The 8,146-nt window shown below is 34.4% G+C and overlaps 1 pseudogene; it reads left to right on the top strand.

The window, feature by feature from the left end:
• The first annotated feature begins 3,559 nt into the window (after window positions 1-3,559).
• On the top strand, window positions 3,560-3,658 carry LOC123783435 (U6 spliceosomal RNA; annotated as a pseudogene).
• The last annotated feature ends 4,488 nt before the right edge of the window (window positions 3,659-8,146 follow it).

The raw sequence follows: 8,146 nt of genomic DNA, 5'->3' as shown, positions 1-8,146 counted from the left end.
ATGGAGCACTAATCTGAAAGGACTGATGTCGTTTTAAGAAAAGGAAGAAATACCAGGGATGTGCCTGCACAGAAGAATGATTATGTGTAGACACAGTGACAAGGCAGCCAGCTGCAAACCAAAGAGAGAGCCTTCAAGAGAAACCAACCCTGCTAGTGCCTTGATCTTGAAATTCCCGCCTCAGAATTGTGAGAAAATACATTTTTAATCCATCCCATCCATAGTTTTGTTATGCAATCCCAGTAGACTAATATGAATATTTTATTCACTAGAATATTTATGTGGTATTAAATAAAACTATTTTCTATGAGAACTAAAGTGGTATCTTATAATTTATGTAAATTCAAGTCCAGTTGATCATAATCACATCAATGGGCAGATAGGTTAGAAGAAACTGGAAAAAACAACTAAAGAAAACTATGTATAAAATAGCACCAAAATATTTACTGTAAACTGTCTTAAACTCTTAGCTCATTCCTTTGTCCTTACCAGAATGTCTCTATTTTTTAAATCAGTTCATCCTCTTTTCTCACTTCTCAATGAGTTTTCTCCATTCCCTGAACTGAAGCAAGGATAAATTTCTTGCTTATTTCAATTATTTCTCAGAAAAAATACCACTAGTTTTAAAGAACCTGACTCCATCGGACAGCTGGTCCTGTTTCTTAATCCCACTTTGCATTGCTTCTGGCTAGATCTACTCACCAGAAGGTGTTGAATTAAAAGGACAACTTGAATCACAGTCTTGTCTTACTAAGGCTTTGTTCAGCAATATCTGTTTGTATTTCTACATCAAGCTTAGAAATAGACTAAATATGACAAGCATGCAACCACTCTCTAGGCTTGAATATGTTGAGGAAAACAGATCCTGGCTTTTGGTCAGTTATATTTTGTTTTTCCTTTAAGGATGGTGGACTGACTAATCTTGAGGAAAAGAACATGAGTAAACATGACGAAAAAGTCATTCATTTTGTCCTATTAATACTCTCAGAAGTAAATTGATTAAAAAATTCTGACTGAATGCTTAATATTTCTTACATGCTGCATATAACAGGAGACCCTGTTACTTTCCCTTGTCTTTGTTTTCCTTCTCTGTATTCTTTCTTATTTCCCCTTTTAATTTCCCATGCACTTTCTTTTTTAAAAATATAAGACCAGTTAGGTTCATCCCACTCATTTACAGTTTATGATTTCAAAGCTCTTCTGGCAACTTTTCCATATGATAAAAACATAAAGCCTGGTTGTGAAAATGTCTTATAAAAGCAGTGTAAACTGTTTTTTATGGGCCAGAAAAGGAGAGTCAGCCACCACCATAGCTAACGCTTGTTATATGAAATAAAACATGGGCATATGCTTGTTCGCTTAGCTCATTTCTTGGAGCCTCCCCTCTACTTCTAAATTATCAAGATTAAGCCACAAGTAAATTAAATTATCTATACCAATAGATGGGGATAGCATTTTTTTTCCATATGTTTATCTTTTCTTTGAATAGTTAAAATCAACTTTCAATCTTAATTATACTGATCTTACTGAGGTGGTACAAATAGAGATTTCATGGTCCCATATGTTGGATGCATATAGTAAGCCTGGGGGAGTTCAAATGACTTGTTCAAGAGAACCCAAGAGCGTTTGGAGTAGTCTAACTCCCGGAACAATGATTTTTCCATTTTGCCACATGGCTGTAGAAAACTGATACCTGATCTCAAGTATATTTTTCTAAATAAAGTGTAATCAACAGTCAGACACATGGTAAATGTATTTGGCTGCTGCTGTTACTCTGGTGTGCTATTATTTGGGGCTTATGAATAGGAAATGTAAAGTAATCTCACAAGGAATTTTATTCTAATGTTTTTTCAAAGAATGAAAGCTTTCTTTGAAGGGAGTTAGGATGACAAAAACCTGAGATTATTAGAAACCTGGTAGTAGATCTTTCCTTGGCAAGATTAAGGTGAGTTATTACCAGTAAGTGGTAAACAGGGTTCATTCATTTTCCTTTTGTAAGTTGAACTTCAGAGGAACGGTTGCCAAAGGCGTTGTGGCATATCATTCAGTCACAAGGCATTGGATTAAAGAAATATGGTCCGTTTCTAGCCTTTCCATCTACTATCCTACAACTAGTCCCTCTATCTGGACTAAACCTTAGATGTTTTGATTGTTAAAATTCTAATATAGGTACATGTTGAAGAAATTTAAAGCTTGTTATTTTTCTTCATTATGCTAGGCTGTTTTCCAAGAAACTATAGGCATTAAAATGCCTCTTCTATACATAATATCAAAATTCTTAATATATTATACAGTTTATGCTTGGCCATGTCAAACATTTTCTTCCCTGGAATAATAACCTTATTGACTGTGTGTGACACCTGTCTTATTATTTCTAGATACCAATTTTAGTAACTTGATTTAAAAAACCAGTATAATGAGTATTCAAGAAATAGACTCACAGGAGTGCGTGGGTGGGTCAGTTGGTTAAGTGTCCGACTCTTGACTTCGGCTCAGGTCATGATCTCAGGGTCCTAGGAACGAGCCCTGTGTTGGGCTCAGTGGGAGTCTGCTTGAGGATTCTCTCCTTCTCACTCTGCCTCCCCTCCAATCTCTCTCAAATAAATCTTTGAAAAATAAAGACTCACAAGTAAATGCTTTCTATTCTTTCTGGCTTCTTATGAATAAAGAACTTTTCTACTATAGATTCTATATGCTTTTTACAGAAAGAAATTGTCTCTCTCATGATAGATGTTCTCCCTTAAAGTATCTTTGTTGCCCAAATCCCAAAGGTATCATTTGACTTCCTTATGATTGCACTGTTTTTTCCCATTCATTAATGGGATAATGTAATCTTTACTTCCTAAGATATGGGACATTGACTTGTCATAATCAAAATATGTTTCATAACATATCATTGAAAATGAAATGAAGAATTTGGGGATGATAAAATCACTTCCTAAAGACAGCTTTATTTTGATGTTGGTGTGAGAAGTCTAGCAAGGACTTGCATACCCTAAATTTAAGATGGACAGAAGAATGAAGAAAGCATATATGGATGGAATTCTTCAAATATATTTTAATAGAGTGAGTATTTTTATTAAATTCATATAATAGAACTTGATGCACCTCATACTCAAAGATGTTTTCCATCTTTTACTGACATAATTTTTGTCCTAGGATATCTATATAAAGCAAAGTGGATATGTTTATTCATTTATAGAAAGGATTTTGGTAAAAATATATATATATATATTTTTTTTTCTGTTAAAGTGTGTTGTAAAGACCACATTCCTTATTTTGAAACCTAGATTCTAACTTCAAGTTTTCTTTATGATGCTGACTCCAGTGAATGCAGTGCTATATGTATTACTTAAATTTCTTAGAATTATAAGTAACAGGGTACACAGCTAAAAACAAACAAACAAAAAGCCCCACGATTGTAGCTAACTTTTAGAATGAAAGAAGTATGTGAAAAACCCAAGAATCCATATCCAGGAACCTCAGCTAGAAGCTTTCACAGACATTCTGTTTAAAATATTGTAATAAAATTGACACAGTTTTAAAGATTTTTAGAAATTTGACCCCTAAGTTACAAATGTCCAATTTCTAATGACAGAGATCAGCATGGCCCTTACACAAGGATGACCTGCCAATTCATGAAATGTTCCACATTTTTCTGAGATAATAAGCTTTCTACTGCCACCTGCAAACAGAGAGACTCTGAGGTTATGAGGAGGAGCAGAAAAATGCAAATGAGAGAAGGAGGAACCCAAGTAGCTTTGTGGCTTTCTGTCCAACTGTCTTGCCTTTAACCTGTGTCACACCATGCTGGTGTTTCCTCTTGTAGTACTCAACAGGTTCCACCACCAATGACATCCCTTTTCTCTCAGTCTTGGTGCTTCCTTCCCCTCAGAAAGCCTCTCCTTCTGTGTCACTCCTAGGAGTGAGAGGGTTCCCTTTCCCAGTGTTTTGTAGTCCTGTGGGGCTCACCTCAAAGTATTAAAAGTAGCTTTGTAATAAACAAACAAAAACACACAAATTTCCAATTTCTGAGGGAAAAAATCTGATTTTCCTGCTTGACTGTGGTGCCTACTTAAGCATGAAAGACAAGTTTCTGTATTACAGTTGTACGTATGTGTTAGTGAGGGTAGGGCAGCTTTTAATAAGAAACATTTCCAGAGAAGGGGTATGGTCAGTGTGAGCTTGGAAGCCCTTCCAAATGCTGAATAAGTCAAATCCAAACAACCTACGTTAAGGATTATTGTGGGTATTAAGAAGTGTGAGATCATATGAGTATGAGAGTCTGTCTTTGAAGAAATTATAATCTAATTTATTATGGCAGCATAATAATAAGATTGATGGAAAATAAGAACAAATTATTTAAATAATCACTTAATAACATAAAATAAAATAAAATAAAATAAAACCCCAAAGTGGAGCATACCTTATTGCTGTATAAATTATGCAGAGAGTAACAGGGAACAAGTCAGAAAGATTACTTTATGTAGAGTGACTAATGGAAGCTGTGTCGTTGACATGAGATATACATTGTTCTTTTAAAGCTGAGTCCTTCAAAAAGCAAAAATTTGTTCAGAAAGCATTTTATTTATTATGTTTTTAATGGAAGTATATTTGATAATATTAGTTTCAGATGTACAACATAGTGATCCCACATTTATATACATTGCTAAATGCTCACCATAAGTGTAGTTACCATCTGTCACCATACAGAATTATAATATTATTGACTATATTCCCTATGCTGTTCTTTCTATCCCTGTGGCTTACTTATTTTATAACTGGAAGTTTGTACCTCTTAATCCCCTTTACCTATATCACCAATCTCATCACCTCCCTCCCTTCTGGCAACCTTTAGTTTGTTCTCTATATTTATGAGTCTTTCTCTTTTTTATTGCTGTTTATCTTGTTTTTTAGAGACTACATATCAGTGAAGTCCAATGGTATTTGTCTTTCTGTGTCTGACCTATTTCACTTAGTGTAATATGCTCTAGGTTCATCCATGTCACAAAGGCAAGATTTCATTCTTTTTTTTATGGCTAAGTAATCATCCATTGTGTATATTATATATACTATATTTTGTTTATTGTTCTATCAGTGGTTGCTTCTACATCTAAATAACACTGTGATTAACTTTGGGATGCATATATCTTTTCAAATTAGTATTTTTGTTTTCTCCAGGTAAATATCAGGAAGTGGACTTACTGGATCAGATGTTATTTCTACTTTTAGTTTTTTAATGAACCAGCTAGTGTTTTCCAATTTACATTTCCAACAGTGCACAAAGGTTCTCTTTTCTCCGAATCTTTGGCAGCAGTTGTTATTTCTTGTCTTTTTGATACTGGTCATTCTAACTGGTGTGAGATGGTATTTCACTATGGCTTTGATTTGCATTTTAGGTGGAAGAAATGCACTGGTGGAATATGTATCATTCCTTTTCTTTGATAAAAACCATAACATTTTCTGTGGAAGTTACTAGGCTGGGAGACTTTATACTATGCTCATTTATGAATAGCTTCTGTTGGGGAGGAATATTTTTCCTTTACCTCGCTTGATTCTTTGGCTGATCTAATAGTCAGATTAACATAGGACAGATTAATATGATTAAAAACAAATTTAATTACATTCTTATGGGGCCCCACAGAGATAATGAGACACAAAGGCATATTGGGCAGTTGAGGTTTATATGCCATCCCGAGCTAAAATACGGGATAGAGACCTAGGGCTTTAAAGAGGAGGAAGGTAATTCAAAGGACAATAGAAAGAACAGAGTTTGGTAGTTAGATGTTTGCCCTGCCATACAAATAGGTCATTCAGAGCTCTCCCTCTGAGCAAGACCTCCTATATAAATTCCTTTAAATAGTGAAAGGAAGGGTAAAAGTTTTTCTTGCATCAGCTGGGTCTTGATTGCCATCAACTCAAATAATCCACATGCCTGAGTGGCATATTTTGGGGCCATATATTCTTGTTGCTCTTCACCTTATAGATTTTATTGTATATGATCTTCCAAGTTGGGTAAAGCTGTGTACGTATATTTGATTTATAAAACTATGATATAAAAAATAGGTTCAGGATAATTATCTTACTGTCTTAAGATTTTTGTGTTAATAATCTCCTTAGTTTTATATTTCTTTATTGGGCATTAAAAATAAAGTGGAAATTGGATACTGATGATAGGAATTTGATCATTTAGAAAGGTACCTGCTTTGTGTATTTTAATTATGTTAATTTTGTTATAGAGATATTTTCTCTCAGTTTTTGTCACTTTGCCCAAAGGAAGTAAGGTGTCTACATAGTACTTGATTTCTTTGTATATATGTGTATTTTTCTGGTAGTAGGGGTCTCTTCATATTGGGTTGTTGTTGCATGTGATATGTGCTATTTCTTAAAATATGTATTTACAAATAAGGTGATAATAGAGATAGCTAACATTTTTATCAGGCATATAATCATGTTTAGATAAAGACCAATAATTCTGTCCTGATAAAACAACAACTTTGTATCAGGCACTGTGCTAAGCTGACACCCACAAAGTACAAACTAATAGAGTCTACATAGTTCTGAAATTACATATATGTGTAGAAACATATTACCAATTGAAAAAAAATATTTTGTGCCATCTGACAAAAAGTTTTAACTACTCTGAAAAGTACCTTAACGGGCTTAAATCAACTATTGATGTTAAAGATGTAGACACATCTTAACATCAAACAAACATGAAATTAGTGAGGTATTTTAAAAACATACATTTGATTCTAGAAATTAGAAAACAGCATACATTTTAACAGTTTAAGGAGTGTTCTACTAAAGGGCTTATAAAAAACTATTTGTAGAAAAAAAAAGCCTATTGAATTTCCAAAGAAGTGTTTTATAAATGTTTACATTTTTTGAAATTTTTGGTATGAGACAGGAATCCCGAGAGGCAATAAAGGTTGTGGACTGGGCATATTTCTAAGTCTAAAGTAGTATACTTAGTAAATAGTTGAGACAAGTCATGTTGGGCATTACAAGTGCGCATCATATAGTAGTGTTCTAGAGATGTTGCATGGATTTTTTCAGTCAAGTAGGCAAACACCCTGACATGTTACCTTCTCCATTCTAACAGAAAAGCTTTCATTCTATCATTTGGCCACTTAAATAATTTAGAAAAAAATATTATCTAATGTAACTGAATATGTTCTTTGTATAGCTACAAACTGTTGTCTTGAGGAAAAATATTTCAAAGTTTTTTATTGTGATAGAGTAAGCAAACGACTACATTCTGCTGCATCCCCTGAAAAACATTTTGTAATGCCATATTTGAAGGTATTCACCAGGTTTCATCAGCCTTGTCACTGAGACATTCTCTGTAAAATCAAATCTATAGTCTCTTTACTGCAATAAGTTCTCAAATACTTAAACTATTACATTACTGTGTGACTTTTTTTTCCCCCTGAATAAACTACTTAATGTTCTTTGTCATTCTTCAAAAGCAACACAGGCCCTACGCACAACTCTAAGCTAGGTAAGGTTTACCCTGGGGCTCTCAGCCTTCTGGACAATTCTATCTGCCTGAGAGCGCATCAGTATCCTCCTGGCAGCTCTCTATGGAGACTGTTGTCAAGGAAGGATAGAAGTCTCTTCCCCAGGACAGTAAATGACTGTTAGCAATTTTAAGTATTGCCTTCCTGGCAATGATTATATATCCAGTCTAACGGAGATCAAAACCTTGAGTTTAAACATGAGTCTTTACGCTTTTGAGAATATAATATAATAATGTAATCAGGCATTTCTTCAGGGGGAAAAATGCACACAATTTTCCACAAAATTTTAGAGAAAAATAATATCTGGGCAAGCTATCCGAAGTATACATGTTAAAATGACACAATAAGATGAATAAACATGTTAGGGTATAATTTTTGATATCAGTGAGAATGATTTATCAGGTTTAGAATTTTCCTATTTATTTAAATCTTAAGACTCACATATATATATGCATTAAATACATGTATATATTTAAGTCTTAGGGGCACCTGGGTGGCTCAGATGGTTAAGGGTCTGCCTTTGGCTGAGGTCATGATTCCAGGGTCCTGGGATGGAGCCCCACACCGGGCTCCCTGCTCAGCAGGGAGTCTGCTTCTCCCTTTGCCTCTGCTGTCCCCCATGC

Source organism: Ursus americanus, chromosome 1 (assembly GCF_024610735.1).
Source record: "Ursus americanus isolate L20-20 chromosome 1, mUrsAme1.1.p, whole genome shotgun sequence".
Taxonomy (NCBI): domain Eukaryota; kingdom Metazoa; phylum Chordata; class Mammalia; order Carnivora; family Ursidae; genus Ursus; species Ursus americanus.
Note: the sequence above shows the minus strand (reverse complement) of the source record. Positions and strands in the feature narration are given on the sequence as shown.